The 21,493-nt window shown below is 38.3% G+C and overlaps 2 long non-coding RNA genes across 2 annotated transcripts; both read left to right on the top strand.

Moving 5' to 3' along the window:
- Positions 1–13,105: 13,105 nt before the first annotated feature.
- Positions 13,106–15,097, top strand: LOC133876513 (uncharacterized). The gene is made up of 3 exons (XR_009901554.1): positions 13,106–13,468; positions 14,300–14,333; positions 14,895–15,097. It is a non-coding gene; the product is annotated as an uncharacterized LOC133876513 (long non-coding RNA).
- A 3,926-nt stretch (positions 15,098–19,023) lies between these two features.
- Positions 19,024–21,015, top strand: LOC133876515 (uncharacterized). Its single transcript, XR_009901555.1, has 3 exons — positions 19,024–19,386; positions 20,218–20,251; positions 20,813–21,015. It is a non-coding gene; the product is annotated as an uncharacterized LOC133876515 (long non-coding RNA).
- Positions 21,016–21,493: the final 478 nt, after the last annotated feature.

The following is a 21,493-nucleotide window of genomic DNA, read 5'->3' as shown; positions in this document are numbered from 1 at the left end:
TTAAGAGAGACTAACTCAGCACAATAACTCTACAATATAATTCTTTAAGCACTAAGAAATTCAATACCGAATTCTTGTTGTTCTCAAGCCTAGAGACTTCTATTTATAGGCTGAAGGTTCAAATGAGCGTCTGGCTTGATAAACCTAGGCACCGTCTGGATGGTAGACATAAGCCATCCGGATAGACAACTGTGTGATCGGCTTTTCAAAATTTTGCTAAAATTCTTTCCTAATTTGAGCCGCTTCCAGACGGTGTTGCCCTGTAGTCCGGACGGTCGCACTTTAGTTGCATTCAATTTCCATATCAAGGCTTCGCGCGTCCGAACCCAAGGGAATGGTCGTCCGGACGTTTGATCAGATGCACGCAATTTCCATATCAGTAGCTCGCGCGTCCGAACCATGAAGGTTGAGGTCCGGACGTCTGAATTTTGAATGTGCGACTTGCCTTATGGATGAGCGCATCTAGATGGGAATTCACATCGTCCAGACGGTTGTAGTGATCTTCCCATATTTGTTTTTTGGAAAGAAATCCTGTAGCTGGTCGAACATTGAGTGTCATCTGGACGTGCTGCTGAAACGTCCGGACGGATGCAAGCTGGAGCAATTCGATGCTTCTTGACATAGAGGAAGGTCCGGACGAAAAGTTCTTGTTGTCTAGAGGAATGATGCTTTGGACAGTTGGGCGTCCAGACGGTATATCACGTCGTCTGGACGGCTACATGGGATCTGATTTTTCTGACTTGTAGACTGTGCAGAATCTTTTAGAAGACCTCTGAATAGCAGAATCCTTGTTTAAATGCCATTACATAGAAGCAATTTTGTCCAACAGAATGTAGCTAATTACAAACTAACAAACTCCCCATTTGGCCATTCTGGGATAAAAATCACTTGGCCGGTTAAAAATACAATCCCAGTCCAAAAATTACTCCCCCTTTTTGTCACAAAGGGACAAAGGGTAAAACAGAGTAATAAGAACTAAACACACAAAAATTACTCCCCCTAAATGTCTCAGAAGGACTAGGGTAAACAGAGTAATATAATCCAGGAGTTTTTAACCAAGTTTAACAAAATATCCAAAACAGGATACATAAAGTCTTAAAATACATCAAAAACAACAACGAAGAAAAAAAAATCAGGATGCATCTGCCATTGGTGTATCGTCCTCATCATCACTGCTGGATGGATGATGATACCTGAGACACTCTTGGATGTCCAGTTGGCTCTGCTCCCCTCAGAGGTTGATCGAATGAACCTCCTACTGCAAAAAAGAGTCAGCTGCATAGTGCTCACGCCACTCTGAAGTTCAGCTAAAGCCTCCAAAATCTAAGCATAGCTGGCATCCTACTGTGGAGGAGCAGTCTGTGAAGAGGATGCCATGTCAGTAACTGCTACATGGATGGGAGGGGGATGTGGAGTATCGTCCATATCATCACGCCTCAGCTGGGCGTTAGACTTCAACAGCGTCTGCTTGCTGATGGAATCCTGAATCTTCATTTTCGGCTCTCTGGAGTGACGTCGATGCCTGACTGTAGGATAACTTGAGTGAGCGCAACCATAAGGGAGACCGGTATTGCTCTCATCACAAACCTCCAAAATAACTCCCAAAATATGCTTGCACAGGCAGAAGGGCAAGCAAAGGCAGATGGCATATACGAACTGGGCCCTCTTCAAAATCAGATCACTGCGCCTCACAACGGGCTAGAGATTGTGCTGGACAGATAGGGCACCAATCCTGATGGAAGTGGTACGCTCCTCACCTTGAGGCACAGCCTGAAAGAACTCTCGGAGATCATCCAGAGACGAAGGCAAGACTACCTCATTGTACGAGCTGGCAGACTGCTATAGCACGGGTACCCCAATGATCTGGTTGATAACTTGAGGATCAACCGTAATGATATGACCATCCACAGAAGACTGTAGAACCAATCCGTGGTCATCATTTTGCACGACCTCAAGATTGGCATAAAACAGGCATACCAATCTGGTGAGGACTACACAAGCACAGTTGTGGAGGTAGCCCCAGTGGTAGATCTAAATGATATCATGAATGCTGTCTAGCAGGGCCACCACAATATCTGTACGAACCACGTTCCATTCGGCAATGACAAATCTGTTCATGATTTTGGCTCTCAGAGCTGCCAAATCTCCTCTGTCAGACTTTGCGTTGTGGACTGTCGGCAGACATGATTTTGCAAAATAACCAACACGATTTGCCAAAAAAAAAAATAATCCAAAAAAGATCAGATTCTTGTTAGTTCCAAAACAAAATCCGGCAGTACAACAGTAAATTGGACTTTTCCAAAAAAAAAAATTACATCCAGCAAGAATTATAATACAGTCCAATATAATTCCAAAACAAGTAATTCCAACACATCAGATATCTCAAATATGCACTTTATCATCTTAAAATCATTCCCCAAAGATAAAATATTCCAAGAGATAACAAAACACTAAAAGGAATAATAAGAGCCAAAAGAAATACTTGGAGAGAAGAGAGTAATGCACAAGAGACAGAAAGAGCCGAGATTTTGCACTAACCCACGAGAAAATTGAACAAAAAAACAAGAAAATCAATGAAAAATCGAGTGGGGTCAAAGAGATGCGGCTGTGGCTAGGGTAAAACACGATTTATAACCTGTGGGGTCCCCGTCCGGACGGCTCATTAACCCGTCTGGACGCGCGTTGCCACATAAGCATGCGATAGGTCGTGGGAGTTCGGACGTGTAACCTTACCGTCCAGCTGTCTGAGCCGCGCATGTCTGGACGTGTAACCTCATCATCTGATCGTTTGAGCCACACCCATTCGGACGCTTCACACTGAAAAGACAAACTGAGGGAAAATTTGCAGAAAATATTTTTCCTAAAGTCAGCTTTAGAACACGCATGTATAATCAACTGATAAGACAATCAAATAGCATCTCAAAACTATATAGAGATATAAAAGAGAGTTCAGAGTTCAATTAGCATAGAGTCTTCCTGTAGTCAGAAAATTTGAATAGAATACTCAACTCATGCAATGCGTGTGTGTGTGAAGACTTTTCCCAAAAGGTATGAATTTAACTTATATGACAAAAAGACAACTAGATTTTCTAGACAAGAGAGAAAATTAATGAAAGATCGGTCAAAAGTCAAACCTTATTAAGGTACTAGGGCTTAGCGACCCTCATCTGATACACTCCCCTTAAGGTGCAGCACCCAATTGTTTTACTTGTACCATAAAGGACATGGTAAAATTTTACTTGCACCATGAAGGACAAGATATATTGCTAATTCAGCACATAAGCAGTGAATATAAGCACATAGCACAGAATTCATAAGAGTAACTGCTTGATTCTTTTGGTGCTGCAACTTAGAGAGAATGCCAAAATTTTTAGGTATTAGGTTCAACTAGCATTTTGGTCAATTTGATCATCTTAACAAAAACCTCTTCTCTTATTCAGAATTTCCAGAAGCAAAAAGTGAGAGAAGAAAAGATGTACCTTTAGGGGAGTCTTGGATAGTGTACATTTTCATCGCATGAGGAAAGAAGCTATCCAATTTTTGCATATACAGGAAAAACTTGGCAGATATATAGTCATAAACTCTCAATCATATCTAAGCAAAGTTAATTAATGCATAAAGAATTGAGATATCAGGTAAAAACACAAGCAATATCTGACATGCCAAGAAAAGAAAAGAAAATTTCTTGCATTTTCTCCCCAATATATATATATAATTAAAAAGAAATGCTATATGGAAATAACATCATACAACACGCAAGCAAGGCATGATCAAACCTGTGTAAGCTCAATGTTGCCAATACAGAAAAATAGTCGCCCGACCTGCTTTTTTTGTCTTCCTCAGATAGTACCTGCAATATTCTTTCAAGAGAAATAGGGGGCAAAAGGAAAGCATGGTTCCAAGATTGCATAGTAAGCACAAGCTATAAAATCAAGCAATCAAACCTGATGCCTTTAGGATTAGGAACCAAATCCTAGGCAGGAGTACCTTCACCAACTAGGTGAGTCTATTCCCCCTCATGGGGTGAAAATCTTCCTTCTTTCTGACCCAAGCCTGCCTTCCTATGGGTGGTTGCTAGCAAGACTTCATCTGTTGGCCAATCCACTCCATCATGCTTTGCATCCAAATCGATGGCTCCCTGCAGTATAGATTATTTTCCACCTTTTGAGGCTTTTTGGATTGCTTGGATTTGTTGAACTTGGATTTGCCACTATGATTGGTAGGAATAAATTTCTACTGAGGCCGCTAATGCTGAGGCACCTGGTGCCTGGGGTCTTGATGCCATGGGGCTTGATAAGGAGCCTGATTCCATGGAGTCTGGTAAGGACCCTGATGCCATGGAGTCTGATGCTGGGATAGAGGTCTTGTGCCATAATTTGCTTGTCTGGGCACTTCTTTCTTGACCTTTGCTTTTTGTGCTTTAAGGAGGGAGCACTTGGGTCGAACATGCTCACTTAAACCACAGTTATGGCATATAGGAGACTTTCTGATGGAAGGGGCCTTTTTAGTGCCCGGAGCATCTCCATTAATTTTGTCCTTCTCTTTATCCTCAATAGTGGGGGGAGGCTCTAGGACTGCAGGCTTAACAAAGATAGTCCTATAAGTATAGGGAATATCAGAAGGATGAGCTACATACCCGAGACTAGTCTTGTCGGTTGGGCTCTTCTAGATTGATAGCATGTGAGTCAGCTTTTCATCAGTGACTCTCTCTAATTGGAGCTGTGTTTCTAGTAGCTTCTCCTCTAGCTCTTGTATTTTGCATAGCAATGAACCCTTCTCAGTCTGCAAACTGTTTAGATCATGAATGTGCTACTTGCGACCTTCCCTCAGCTTTTCGAACTCTATATAAAGGGTTTTATAGGCCTCCTTGAGTTCTTCCCCATCATCACTGTGCTCTGAGTAAGAATCTTCTTCTTCTACATGCTGAGCCACAAAGGCTAGAAATTTCTCTTGCTCAGGAGCTTTTTCTTCCTCGGACTCATCATTAATAGTCGTGTTATATGCCTTCCCCTTACCCTGCTTGAGATTTCCACAATCAGCCTGTATATGCCCAAACCCTGAGAATTCAAAAAATCTTGGGCCTCTAGGATCTTTCTTCTCAGCTTCCTCAGGTTCAGCTTCTCTGGGGACCTTCTTCATTTTTTCAAAAAACTTCTTCTTGAATTGCTCATTTCTCATTAGTCTTCCAAAATTTTTGGCCAGCATGGCCACAACTTTTCCTTCATCCTTAGAGCCGTCTCCAAATGAGACTTCAGCCTTCTTCTTGGAGGCTTTTAGGGCGATGGTTTTCCGCTTCTTAACCGGGGGCAAGGACAGCTCATAAGTTTGAAGAGATCCCACCAACTCTTCAATCTTCATTTCTTACAGATCTTTGCTTTCTTCAATTGTAGTTACCATGATCCTGAAACGCTCAGGCAAAGATCTTAGAATTTTACGGATGAGTTTTACATCCGAGACAGTTTTCCCAAGACTCATCATTGAGTTTCTTAGGTCGCTCATCTTGGAGTAAAACTCTCCGAATGTCTCATCCTCCAACATCTTAATTTCTTCAAATTTAGAAATCAACATTTGAAATTTGGCAGATTTAACAAGTTTGGTGCCTTCATATGTTGTTTCCAAAATTTGCCACGCTTCTTTGGCGGATTCACTATTTGAGATTCTTGCAAATTCAGATGGTGAAAGTGTTTGACAAAGAGCATGGAGGGCTTTATCATTTGAAAGTCGTGCATTTTTCTCAGTGACTAGTTCGAGAGTTGCATCCGCTGGCTTAGTCCAACCAGTCTCAATAATATTCCAACAATCAATAGATTTTAAAAAAAACCGCATACGAGCTTTCCAATAGCCATAATTCGTACCATCAAAGGCAGGAATAATATTAAGACTTTGAGACATTTTATCAAATAGAAGTCAAAGAGGAAAGATTAACACTCAAGAATTGAATCTAACCAGAGTGTACCAGGCTCTGATAATAATTGAAAATCAAAATGACTTCTAATATAAACAAGTGTGTGTGCACAATGTGTTAATAAAATAATATAAGTGCGGAATTTAAAGACACAAGAATTTTGTTAACGAAGTGGAAACTCAATTAAGAGAAAAACCACTTCGGGGCAGCCAAACCCAAGATATCCACTATTCAGAAGACAAAGCTAGTACATAGACAGTAACACTCACATACACGATGCAGCAATCGTATCTAGCACTCTGACATGTAACCCAACACGAATGCTTCCCAACCAAGTCACCTACTTGAAGGGGTCTTCAATGGAATCCTTTATCTTAAGGCCAACCCCTAAGATAGACTTCAGATCAGCGCAGCAACAGCCCACACAGCAATGGCTTAAGAGAGACTAATTCAGCACAATAACTCTACAATATAACTTTCTAAGGATTAAGGAATTCAATACCGAATTCTTGCAGTTCTCAAGCCTAGGGACCTCTATTTATAGGCTGCAGGTTCAAATGAGCATCTGGCTTGATAAACCTAGGCGCTGTCCAGACGGTAGACATAAGCCGTATGGACGGACAACTATGCGATCGGCTTTTCAAAATTTAGCTGAAATTCTTTCCTGATTTGAGCCGCGTCCAGACGGTCACACTTCAGTTGCATGCAATTTCCATATTAAGGCTTCACGCGTCCGGACCAAGGGAATGGGCATTTGAATGTTTGATCAGATGCATGCAATTTTCATATCATTAGCTCGCGCGTCTGGACCATGAAGGCTGACGTCCAGACGTCTGAATTTTGAATGCGCGACTTGCCTTATGGATTAGCATGTCCGGACCGGAATCCACATCATTCAGACGGTTGCAGGGATCTTCCCATATCTGTGTTTTGGAAAGAAATGCTGTAACTGGTCGAACACTGAGTGTCGTCCAGACGTACTGTTGAAATGTCCTGACGGATGCAAGCTGGAGCAGTTCGACGCTTTTTGACACAGAGGAAGGTCTGGACAGAAAGTTTTCGTTGTTTGGACGGATGATGCTTTGGATAGTTGGGCGTCTGGACGGTATATCACGTCGTCCGGACAGCTGCAAGGGATCCGATTTTTCTGACTTGTAGACTGTGCAAAATCTTCTAGAAGACCTCTGAGTAGCAGAATTCTTGTTTAAATGCATCATTACATAGAAGTGATTTTGTCCAACAGAATGCAGCCAATTACAAACTAACACTATTGGTTACGCTTTTCTTGTGTTCTTCCATTATTCTCATCCAAGTTTACTAGTACCATTCATGTTTTTTGGTTGCAGTTTCTTGCGCTCTTCCATTATTCCCCACCTTTCTGTATCAATAACACACACTTTCCCACACTCGGCATTGACCTCGATGCAGCCTGCCACACCTATGACACAAAAGCCTCTGTCCTTCTGATCCGTGACTTTTGGTGTATCATCCTCCTTGGGCTCGGGGAGTACTTCTAACAAAATTCTTCCTCTAATCATGTCCACGTACTAGCCTTCTTGCTCTCTAATTCCCTTACTAGCAAATCCCTTTTGGCGCACCACTATTGCCTTATTTCTTCAGAGAATTTGTAAGCTGTGTACTGGACTCTTTGCTCCTGAATGCAGTCCATAACTTGTAGTAGCTCCTCCAAGTTCAAAAGCCAATTCTTTGCTCCCTTGGGGCTTAGGTCCCATTAAAGACATGGAAGAGATGCTAATCAAATTCCTTAAGAGAGTAACCTTTCTTTCCACTCGGAATCCTTTCTCCTTGAATGTTGAACAAAGCCTTTACCAAAATAATTGCCACTGTTTCCAATGCTTGGGTGGCATCCAAGACATTCCTCGTCTTTTCATTGGGTTGGGAGGGTTTCTTGTCATGCCTATTCCATACATCATCTCGTCTTGATTGCGTCGACATATCTGCAGTTACCACGATGATTAGTCCTTGCCTCAGAACAATACATCGAGCCTTTCTTAAGACTTTGAACCCTATTACGAACCTTACCCTACTATGCTTCTATCCTAATACCAACTTATACTATATCTTAGCGTAGATCTATACCTAGCACTTGTATCGAACTATCCTAGTATAGATTATTTGTAATCCGTATAGCGACATCAACAAAGTGATCTCAATCTTGACTTTAATACTATATCTTATCCTAAAATCCTTAAGTCCAATGTCCTTAAAATCGTTCTTGTCAAGACTCTACATTCCTTGTACAATTATTTCATCCTATGTTCTAGTAGATCATCTTTTAACACCTAATAGATCAGTTCCTATGGTCTTCAGAGCATAAGGATCTGATACCATCTGTAATGCCCCAAGAAATTAATTAACTGGTAATTAACTTTACGGTTTGCCTCCTAGTCCCATTCCAGAATAAATAAGTCTCACGGATCTCTACTTTTCAAAAAGAGAATACTACACAACATAAGCATAAAATATTCTATCAACATTAATAATTACAACTAGAGCATCTACTAAAAGTCATCACATTAGCTGAAATCATACTATACATATCAGATATATAATAGATCCAAACTAAACCTTTATACACAATCGAGCCTCAAATGCTAGCAATCAGTCCTCAAGCATTAACCGGATCGATCTCACTACCCCAAACGGTTGCCTTAGCCTCAAGGTCCATCTTAAATCTGATATCTAAAGGTATCCTAACTATAAAACAACACATGTTTTACAAGTGGAATGGATACAAGCATAAGTCCACGACTTAGTGAGTATAAAAATGCATGATGCACATGTTATCATATGGTGAACTCAGATGTGTAAGATATAAATCACATGCAGCAATGTGAATTTATAGTCGCTCATTTGACAAAATGACCATGAAAGCAATTTAGATATAGTATATGCTATAATAAGAGAATCATATCATAGTTCAACTCCATATGGGTACCCAGGATATTAACCCCTTCCTGGTAGGGTTGGTTCTGCCCTTAGGGACCTGTTACACAACATCGGTGCCCCGGATGTTGTAGCCTACCGACTTACACTAGCAGCCCGACCAAGTCAGACCTCAAGTGGCCCACATTACTAGCAAAGCTATAACGGTGACCCCATCCGTACATGGTGCGCTAGTCTCAAAAAATCATTGGATCCAAGTCCAAACATAAAAAAAAAATTTCTTTGACCATAGGGTTAGCTTGTATAATATTAAGCCCATGGCCTTAATCTTGTATGTACAGGTGTACCATGTAATATGATGTAATTTAATATTCATCGTCTTTTATATCCATGTTTTTATAAACTCATTATTTTCATTATCTTGTTACTAATCACTAATTTTCACAAAATAGAGTTCACAGCATGAACATATTTCATAATAACTTAGTAGCTAGCGTTATATTCGTCCAAACTATTTCACATGCAATATTATGGTAACGTGTCTGACCCAGATTTTTTTTTGGTACTGTCAGCAGATCCATTATAGCAATTAGAAATGCCAAGAAGATAACAACAAGCAATAGGAGAAGGCCGAGGCCGAGGCTGGGGTTATATCGAGGACCAGATAGCCTGACTCTCGTTGAAGTAGTAGGCGATACAGACATGTTACTGCCGGTGCCCCCCGAGTCGGCGAAGGGTAAGGGTGTAAACGAGCTAAGCTTGAGCGACTAGTGCTTGCTCGAGCTCGACTCATGTAATATTTACTTGAGCTTGAGCTTGGGTTCGAGCTCATCACGAGCCAAGAATCTTAACTTGAGCTCCACTCATCAAAGGTTTAACCCCATGCGAGTTCAAGCTTGAGCTTTCATTTTTAGGTGAGCTTGAATTTAGCTTAAATAACTGCTTCTTCTTGCCACCCTTTGTCACGAACATGAGCAACATATTGTCCTTGTTGACCATGAAGGCCAAGTGGATATGCTCTCGGATTCGGCGAACAGGTGGGCTGTTCTTGTAGGGGGTTTGTAACGACCATGGGTTCTCTCTTTGGCCATGGTTGGTAGAAACTAGAAAGTGGTAAGAGGGAGACAAGGGAGAAAAAAAATGGGGAGCAATGTTAGAGGCGGTGTGATTTATGGGAAGAAGTGGCTATGGTGGTTGAGAAGAAGAAGGAGAAAATTGGGTAGAAGATGAAAGGTGAAAGACGTGCGTAAGGAATGGGTGGGCTTTCTTGGGAAGAGTAGAAGATAAGGATTGAAGGGAAGAGATGAAAAGGGGGGATCTAATAGTTGAGGAAAGGGCTGTGGTTTTTTATGAGCTGTATGAGTGACGTGTATGGACATAAATGAGGATACAAATCCAATGGTCAAAGAGAAAATGGGGGAAATGTGTTGACAAGGTGAGAAAATCTAAACAAACCAATAACCATGAATACTAAGTTGTTCAACGCAGGAAAAAGGGTCAATTGTTTGGGTCAATTGAATTAGTGGGCTGGTTTGAATTTAAAGAGAATTTTGGTTTGAAAGTTCAAACTAGAGGGAAACAAGGAAATTGGTTTGAATTTAAAGAAGACCAATTAATTATGGTTAATTAATATATATTGACTATTATTATTTGTTACTTAACTAATTTATGTTTACATATTTATAACATAATATATAATTAATATATATTGACTACTGTTATTTAATAAACATTATATTATATGATGTGAAAAAAAATGAATATATCATATAACCTATTTTATATATGTAGGGGTAATTACCTTTTTCCTCAATGAACTACCACCCTCTGTTAATATGGCTCCATGAATTGATACTCTCACCACTTGACTGCATGGAACTACCATTTACTTACGAAAATCCTCATTCTGTCAATCAACCTCATTAAATCAAACGGTCAACCTATCATGTGTACTTCACATGTAGTATTATTCATTTTCCCCTCTCTTTTGCACTCACCTTTAACGTTGGCCTATTTTATTGAAGTATATATTTTTATCTATCATCTCATTCTCTCATTCTCTCTGTCATCAAGTGCTCGCGCTCCATTGTCGTTTCTGGGAGCGAAGATGGCAATGTTGTACACCTCTCATTTGTACCATGCGGAGAGCACCAGAGTTTTAGTTTTCACCCAAATGACGTGGCGTTTTCCTCTACCATCTATGTGTACAATCAAACATGATAAATTGACATCTGTTGAAGAGTACTAGAATGTGTACACTCAAACATGCATGGACTTTGTATAGTTTTCTTTCTTCACTTCCTCTCAAAATGCAGAATTTTCACAACAATGTCAATATACTTTGTCATTTTGATTGGTTTTATAGATGCTATTAGTGATAAATGGATTGAGTTTGCACTCAATGTTCTTGCTAGGAGTATAATAGCCTATGCAGTTGCCTCAGCCAGGAGTCAGCTTTGATGAGGGAAATGGATATCTGAATTCTAGCAGAGGAACGACACATTTTTTGGGAATGAGGAAATTGCTAGTGATGGCAAGCTACAACTACAGTTTGATAGTAGTCTGATAGCAGTCAGATTAGAAAGAGCATGTCCAAATGCACATTCCTTTTACGATTGAACTCCAATTACAATGAGTAAAAAAAATAAATAAATCCCAATGAAACCACTAGTTCCCGATGAAGCTAGCATGTTCAACCATTCGATTCAACCATTCTGCGACACTTTAACAACCAGATCTGGATTTCATGTTGTAGTTGTATTAACAGAAACAATAAAGGAAATCTGGTTGACACTCTATTTGACTCTGTTCAAGAATATGCAAAACTGAAGAGTTGAATGTGTACTTCTCTCCCTTGTCCTAGCTGAAAAATAAAGACTTTTAATTAACGTGAGTGTGTGATCAATTGTGCAACAAAATATTAAATGAAAAATTTAAAAGAGACAAATATTTTGTTGACGAAGTGGAAACTCTTATCAAGAGAAAACCACTTCGGGGTAGCCAAACACAGGAAATCCACTATTCAGAAGACAAAGCTAGTTACAAGGCAGTAATACTTGTTAGTATTTTGGCCTCATTCTGGACAAAATCACTTGTGTGTGTAAAGATGCTATGAACATGGATTCCACTATTCAGAGCACTCTTAGAAGACTTTGCACTGCGTGAAAGATCGAAGATTTCGGTTCCCTGTCAGCCATCCGGACGACTGTGCCATCTTGTCCGGACGCCCATCTGTCCACTGTTCCATTCGTCTGGACGACGTGTCATACCGTCCGGACGCCAGACACACCAAGCATCATCCGTCTGGACGACGTACATTTTATGTCCGGACCTCTACTGTATCGAGAAGCTACTTTTCCAGCCTGTATCCTTCCGGACGTCTCAGCTGTAGCGCCCCAGATTTTAAGACATAAATTATAATGGTTTAAATTAATTTTAAAACACTTTTAATAAGGCAAAAGAATAACTATGATTATTTATGAAAATAAATGTGTATTTTTGTTTTTAGAAACGTTTATAGCTGCAATTTGATAAAAACTCAAAACAGACCTTAAACTTTGGAATAACGGAAATAGGGTCAAACGAACTCCATTTTGGTCGATTCAAAAACTGAGACACTCGTTTTGAAGTCCTCTAGGTCCCCTCCAAATTTCATGATGTTTGGACATCGTTAAGGCCATGAAAACATCCGTCAAAAATACGACCCCTGTTCTGGACGGAAATTCACATTATTCATTAATGGGCCATCTTTGGACTTAACCCAACCCATTCCAATTGCTATCCACAAACCCAACCCATTCCAATTGCTATCCACAAACCCAACCCATCTATCACATGTTATCTTCCTATGATCATGATGATTACATGAGTCATCACCCAACTCAACATGTGAAAGACCTATTTTTATACCTTAAAGAAATGCCATTAATTAATGTGTGTTAGATGATTAAATATGTTAGTAGAGGATATAATGATTCAACACCTAGTACAACATTCCACTACATTTATTCCCTCCCCCTCTTATGATGAAAGAATAAAGGATGTCTAGAATAGAATCTAGAGTAATCATAAAATGAAAGTAGTCTAAACAATATCTTGGTTTAACTTGTCAAAGTAAACCAGAAACTTTGATTGACCAAAACTAAGTCGTAACGAACTCGGATTGAGTTGAACCAAAAATAGAAAGTGTTCGTCTTGACGTCATCTATCTACCCTCAAAATTTCACAGTGATCGGATTAGATTTGACCATCAAAACGTTGTTTGGAGTAAGCTGGCCTCTATTTGGACGAAAATTCATACATATCATTATTTAATACTTCCTTTGATTTGGACAACTCATCACCCACTTCCTCTAATGTGTGCACTCATCACCACAAGTGTTGCCCACATCCCACATCTAGAATGCACCACCTTAGTGATGATGAAACCCATGTGCCTTGGAAATAAGGCTAAGATGCACCAATTCCCATCCATTGGATCAAAATGTGTCTACTTGATCCTAACCATTCATTCTCTTATAAATAGAACCAAGGTGGAAGATGCAATGCCCATTAAGCTTCACTCACACACACACCTAAGGCCAAGAGAGAAAATTGTGGGATTTGTGTAGTCTTGTGTTGTTCAAGGCTTGAAGTGTATGCTAGGAAGTATTTTGGGTAAGCTTCTAATCATTAGTTTCATTAATTTGATGATATAGGTTATGATTTCATTACTTGTTATTTGAATTGTTTAAAGACCCAATAAGCTTAAGAGATAAAAAGAAAGTAATATAAACTACTTTTATATTTCATTGTCCTCATGACTTCATGAGTTGATCGTATTTATATTTCCTTTTTACATTTCATTGTCCTCATGACTTCATGAGTTGATCGTATTTATATTGCCTTTTATATTTCATTGTCCTCATGACTTCATGAGTTGATCGTATTTATATTTCCTTTTATATTTCGTTGTCCTCATGACTTTCATGAGTTGATCGTATTTATATTTCCTTTTATATTTCGTTGTCCTCATGACTTTCATGAGTTGATCGTATTTATATTTCCTTTTTACATTTCATCGTCCTCATGACTTCATGAGTTGATCGTATTTATATTTACTTTTATATTTCATTGTCCTCATGACTTTCATGAGTTGATCGTATTTATATTTCCTTTTATATTTCATTGTCCTCATGACTTCCATGAGTTGATCGTATTTATATTCCCTTTTCATTTCATTGTCCTCATGATTCTCATGAGTTGATCGTATTTATTCCTTATTGTCCTTATGATATATTTTAATCCTTCAAGTTCATATTTGGTAGCATTGGTTATATAGCCTCGTCACCAAATCATGAACCAAGGTTTTAAGATTTATTATGAGTGATCGTCTCAAACGTAATGAAGTGATGAATAATAAATATAAAAAGATGAGGGTCTATAAACAATGATTCGTTTGATAGATGATTGATAAATATATTATTGCATGGATGGATTTATATGCAGAAAAGAAGTTTAAAGGAACTACACGAAGAAGAGGGTAAGTATTTCTATACTTACTAAGAACGAAGCTGGTGGATTTTTCCATAATATTGTGTTTATTGTTTTATATAATTTATTCATTGCATGTGGCCGATCATGCATAGCATGTTGTGTCTAAAATAATATAACGGCTGATGAGATAGCCATCAACAAGCTGATGTAGTAGCTAGGGGAAAGTATGGCTAGTCAGTGGATCCAAGAGGGGTTCATAGTGACCCAAGGGTATCCGAAGACCTAATATATAACTAATGCTGGGACCGGTAGGATTCCAGTAAAAACAGGTACGACTTTAAGTGGGAGGCAACGGACGTGAACGGGTTCAGATAACCTAGAACGAGAGGTCTGAAGAAAGATGATCATAAAACATCAAACTAAATGGTTACTACGATGCATATTCATACAACCCATACATTTGCATTATACGCGTGGCTATAAAGCCATATCTGCATGTTAAGGAATTTATTAAGTAAATCAGTATTCACCTTATTATTGGAAACAGTGGACTCACTTTGGTTGTTTTGTGTTTTTGTTTCTATATATATATATTCCGTTAATGCAGGTTAATAGATAAAGACCAGAGCTCAAGAGGTTTTATAGCTAAGGACGCATAGTTTATATTTTGTTTGTAGTCTTCTGTGTTTATAGTATTTTATGTTGACAAGATTGCTAATGATTTATATGTATTCTTTTGTGTCATTATGGACACCTGTTTCCTTGTATTTGTTATAAGTATTTTCTAATGAATATCTAGAGGTATTTAATTTAAAAGCTCTAATGTGTTATTTAATCCAAGTCTGTTGGATAATTATATATTCCGCTGCGAGAGTTATCTCTGATGTAGTAACGTCACGTGGAAACCGGAGGTTTCTGCTTACGAATTTGCTGGTTCAAATTCGGGGCGTTACAGAATGGTATCAGAGCGGTTTGCTCTGAGGACCGTTAGACTTGACCATAGGAGTCTAAGAATAACACAAGAGCTATAGGTGTAAACCATTTATTTTTTATAAAATACTTTGTGTGATGTATCTTAGTGCAGAAACCTTCCACCTTGATGATGACCCTAGCGTAAGGGGATAAGAAATCGGAGGTATGTAAATAGAAGTAATTTCAGAATTTAGATGATTTGATATCTAGTATTATTTTTGAGGTATAGTCATAAATGTTTCTTTTTTGGAGATATAGATTACAGAATCCATATGTTTAATACGTTGAAATAATTTATGGATACTAAGTTAGTAAATTTATAAAGCACTCTATAGATATTTCATGTGCTTAGAGATACAACTTTCCCATAACCATAATAAGGATAACCTAAGGATCAGAGATAAATTTTGAGGCTTTGAGGTCTATCCGATTAACCCTAGAATGTAAGGAAAGGTATGCTATGATTAATGAGTATCTATTATTCCAAATCTGGTATCTTTTGAAGATAGGTGTATAAAGCGTAAATTACTAATTTTTATATGTTGAGGAAATTAGTTGATCAAATGATTTGATGATTTTTGGAAAGATTATTTTCCCCTATGCATCTGACGAACTTTAGAGAAGTTTATATATTATTGAGGCTTTCTAGAGCTTAAGTTAAATAAAATCTTGATTATGTGATTTATTGATTCTCTTAGAAATCCTTACTTGACGGATAAGTTTATGATTAGCAAATTTAAGTATTGATTGACTGCATAACTAAATTGGAGTAATACTAAGATTTTTAATCTAATGAAATTTGAGGATAATAGTAATTATGCAGAAATAGAAAGAAGAACATAGTACCATATAAGAATTACACCTTAGTAAAAGATTGAGAAGAAATAACAGTTCAAAGGATTACAACAATCTTAAGAGAGTTTTTAAATAATAGGAGATAAGGATGGTACGTAGAAATTATTGTCTTACAAGATGAACTACTTTTGATTCAAAGAAAACATAAACTTGCAAATAGGACCTTTTCTGCATCATTCCCGGAGAGTTCGGTATGCTTATACCTGCGTTTTATTGTACTACAGTTAGTTATTTATTTTTGTTAGTAAAGAACTGCTAGATCAAATAGAATACCTGGCTAAACCTCAGGGCGGAAAACCCTAAGATTTTGGACTGCACGCAAGAGATCCTGGTATTGTCCTTGGAGACGATTGGTGTTCTGCTCCAAGTCAGCATACCTCTTTCCCAAGTCTTTCGCATACGAATCTACCACCTTCTTCAGCCTTCTATTTTCTTGCTGTAGAACCCGATTCCTTCGCCTAAAGTCCATGTACATTCGCTGCAAAGTCAAAATTTGAGCTTTCAACGCTTGAATCTCATTCCCTCGAACTTGCAGACGGCGAGCCATATTTGAAACTGAAGAGGCACCCTGAATACTGAATGCCAGAGAGTCACTGATGGCTTGAGCATCAGTCCTATCAGCCAACAACTTTTCATCTCGAGGAGTCATGATGTCTTGAGCCACAGATGCAGCTACTGCATCATTCAGCATCACAGAGTCATTAGTCAGAAGAGGACCTCTCTGAGATAGGAACAATGGACGCCAAATTTCTGGTACTACAGGCGCAGTATTTAGATCAAAATTATTTTGAGAGGATGAGGAAGCCATTTTTGGAAAAAACTAAGGAAATGATGATACTCCTCAAAAAACCTGAAGGAGAAAAGATAGAAATGAAGCGGTTATTCGAAAGATCTGAAGGAAGAAAAGAGAGCTTAATCAGTAGACAAGACGCGGTCTAATCAACGTCGTTCTGGGCACGACCGCCACTACCACTAGTAGACAGCCCTCGAATCACGAGTTCTTCTCTTTTTCAACTTTCACCCTTTTCACCTTCTCGAATTCCGAATTCACCCAAAGACTTTTTCGGATTCATTGCCGCATTTTTCGCAACTAGCAGTCGTAGAGGAGCATCCCGTGAATGAGCTGGAAGAGCGTTTCACGATACACTGTCGGCACCACTTGCACCGTTTCCTCTCAAATCTCTATAAATTCACCCGTCTTCCCTCTTGCAAAGCACACCTTTGGGTTCTCAAACCTTCACACTTCGAAAGCCAAAATTTTCCTTCTGGTTTGAACCTATCATCACTTCTTGAGAAGAAAGATGTAGTATCACCACCTCAAACCTAAATCAAGAAAAATGCAGCATCACAACCAGATTCACAAACAACGAAGCAAGATTATTTTTGATCATGTCATCCAGAAGCAAGATTATTCTTGATCATGCTTCTGAGATGAAACATCTTTCTCTTCTGTCTCATCACCGTGAACTTTTCTAGCATCTACTCTCAATCCGGTGAAGGCGATCTATGACAGAAGAGAGAGAGCATCACGATATGAGTACTGCACTCATATCCTTTCCGGATTGCTTGCCTCGCCTCCCTCTCCTTCCTGGTTTCCATGTTCTTATTTGGCAAGCTTTCCACCAAGATTATCAGAAAGCATCAACGCAAAAGGGAAATGTTATACAGGAAATTTTTCCTATAATGAGATAAATAAATGCAACCGCTGTAGTAATTTCCATACTAGTTCGATTAGTAAAATAAATGCATTCTCTTCTGCAATCTACACATTAGTTTGATCTGTTATACTTCTTGTTATAATGAGCTTAAAATTCTATATATGATAATTTGTCATACGGTGTTGTATGCTTGTTTATTTTTCATGTTTAATAATTAGATACTTCACATAAAATCTGTATCACTAGACTTAAGATTTAGGAATCTAAATCTTCCCTTAATGTAAACTTTATGCGAAGCATAGTTTACGAATTTCGGGGACGAAATTCTGTTAAGGGGGGAGGAATGTAGCGCCCCAGATTTTAAGACATAAATTATAATGGTTTAAATTAATTTTAAAACACTTTTAATAAGGCAAAAGAATAACTATGATTATTTATGAAAATAAATGTGTATTTTTGTTTTTAGAAACGTTTATAGCTGCAATTTGATAAAAACTCAAAACAGACCTTAAACTTTGGAATAACGGAAATAGGGTCAAACGAACTCCATTTTGGTCGATTCAAAAACTGAGACACTCGTTTTGAAGTCCTCTAGGTCCCCTCCAAATTTCATGATGTTTGGACATCGTTAAGGCCATGAAAACATCCGTCAAAAATACGACCCCTGTTCTGGACGGAAATTCACATTATTCATTAATGGGCCATCTTTGGACTTAACCCAACCCATTCCAATTGCTATCCACAAACCCAACCCATTCCAATTGCTATCCACAAACCCAACCCATCTATCACATGTTATCTTCCTATGATCATGATGATTACATGAGTCATCACCCAACTCAACATGTGAAAGACCTATTTTTATACCTTAAAGAAATGCCATTAATTAATGTGTGTTAGATGATTAAATATGTTAGTAGAGGATATAATGATTCAACACCTAGTACAACATTCCACTACATTTATTCCCTCCCCCTCTTATGATGAAAGAATAAAGGATGTCTAGAATAGAATCTAGAGTAATCATAAAATGAAAGTAGTCTAAACAATATCTTGGTTTAACTTGTCAAAGTAAACCAGAAACTTTGATTGACCAAAACTAAGTCGTAACGAACTCGGATTGAGTTGAACCAAAAATAGAAAGTGTTCGTCTTGACGTCATCTATCTACCCTCAAAATTTCACAGTGATCGGATTAGATTTGACCATCAAAACGTTGTTTGGAGTAAGCTGGCCTCTATTTGGACGAAAATTCATACATATCATTATTTAATACTTCCTTTGATTTGGACAACTCATCACCCACTTCCTCTAATGTGTGCACTCATCACCACAAGTGTTGCCCACATCCCACATCTAGAATGCACCACCTTAGTGATGATGAAACCCATGTGCCTTGGAAATAAGGCTAAGATGCACCAATTCCCATCCATTGGATCAAAATGTGTCTACTTGATCCTAACCATTCATTCTCTTATAAATAGAACCAAGGTGGAAGATGCAATGCCCATTAAGCTTCACTCACACACACACCTAAGGCCAAGAGAGAAAATTGTGGGATTTGTGTAGTCTTGTGTTGTTCAAGGCTTGAAGTGTATGCTAGGAAGTATTTTGGGTAAGCTTCTAATCATTAGTTTCATTAATTTGATGATATAGGTTATGATTTCATTACTTGTTATTTGAATTGTTTAAAGACCCAATAAGCTTAAGAGATAAAAAGAAAGTAATATAAACTACTTTTATATTTCATTGTCCTCATGACTTCATGAGTTGATCGTATTTATATTTCCTTTTTACATTTCATTGTCCTCATGACTTCATGAGTTGATCGTATTTATATTGCCTTTTATATTTCATTGTCCTCATGACTTCATGAGTTGATCGTATTTATATTTCCTTTTATATTTCGTTGTCCTCATGACTTTCATGAGTTGATCGTATTTATATTTCCTTTTATATTTCGTTGTCCTCATGACTTTCATGAGTTGATCGTATTTATATTTCCTTTTTACATTTCATCGTCCTCATGACTTCATGAGTTGATCGTATTTATATTTACTTTTATATTTCATTGTCCTCATGACTTTCATGAGTTGATCGTATTTATATTTCCTTTTATATTTCATTGTCCTCATGACTTCCATGAGTTGATCGTATTTATATTCCCTTTTCATTTCATTGTCCTCATGATTCTCATGAGTTGATCGTATTTATTCCTTATTGTCCTTATGATATATTTTAATCCTTCAAGTTCATATTTGGTAGCATTGGTTATATAGCCTCGTCACCAAATCATGAACCAAGGTTTTAAGATTTATTATGAGTGATCGTCTCAAACGTAATGAAGTGATGAATAATAAATATAAAAAGATGAGGGTCTATAAACAATGATTCGTTTGATAGATGATTGATAAATATATTATTGCATGGATGGATTTATATGCAGAAAAGAAGTTTAAAGGAACTACACGAAGAAGAGGGTAAGTATTTCTATACTTACTAAGAACGAAGCTGGTGGATTTTTCCATAATATTGTGTTTATTGTTTTATATAATTTATTCATTGCATGTGGCCGATCATGCATAGCATGTTGTGTCTAAAATAATATAACGGCTGATGAGATAGCCATCAACAAGCTGATGTAGTAGCTAGGGGAAAGTATGGCTAGTCAGTGGATCCAAGAGGGGTTCATAGTGACCCAAGGGTATCCGAAGACCTAATATATAACTAATGCTGGGACCGGTAGGATTCCAGTAAAAACAGGTACGACTTTAAGTGGGAGGCAACGGACGTGAACGGGTTCAGATAACCTAGAACGAGAGGTCTGAAGAAAGATGATCATAAAACATCAAACTAAATGGTTACTACGATGCATATTCATACAACCCATACATTTGCATTATACGCGTGGCTATAAAGCCATATCTGCATGTTAAGGAATTTATTAAGTAAATCAGTATTCACCTTATTATTGGAAACAGTGGACTCACTTTGGTTGTTTTGTGTTTTTGTTTCTATATATATATATTCCGTTAATGCAGGTTAATAGATAAAGACCAGAGCTCAAGAGGTTTTATAGCTAAGGACGCATAGTTTATATTTTGTTTGTAGTCTTCTGTGTTTATAGTATTTTATGTTGACAAGATTGCTAATGATTTATATGTATTCTTTTGTGTCATTATGGACACCTGTTTCCTTGTATTTGTTATAAGTATTTTCTAATGAATATCTAGAGGTATTTAATTTAAAAGCTCTAATGTGTTATTTAATCCAAGTCTGTTGGATAATTATATATTCCGCTGCGAGAGTTATCTCTGATGTAGTAACGTCACGTGGAAACCGGAGGTTTCTGCTTACGAATTTGCTGGTTCAAATTCGGGGCGTTACATCAGCAGCCCGTCCGGACGCCTCTCAGTGATCGATCAGATTCGGATTCTTTCCAAGTTCAATTTAAGGGAAGATTGCTTCAACCTTCCGGACGATGTAGATTCCCGTCCGGACGCGCTCATACATAAGGCAAGAATCGCAATTCAAATATCACCGTTCGGACGTCAGTCAGCCTTGGTCCGGACGCGTGTGCAACTAATATGGAAATTGCCGATTCGACTTCAACCGTCCGGATGACTGCCTATCATGGTCTGGATGCGCGCATAGCAGATTTGGAAATTGCGTGTTGAAGTTCAGCCGTCCAGACGTTCATCCCCCATGGTTCTGACGCACAA

This window comes from Alnus glutinosa, chromosome 8 (assembly GCF_958979055.1).
Source record: "Alnus glutinosa chromosome 8, dhAlnGlut1.1, whole genome shotgun sequence".
Lineage (NCBI taxonomy): Eukaryota > Viridiplantae > Streptophyta > Magnoliopsida > Fagales > Betulaceae > Alnus > Alnus glutinosa.
This window is presented reverse-complemented; position numbering and strand designations above follow the sequence as displayed.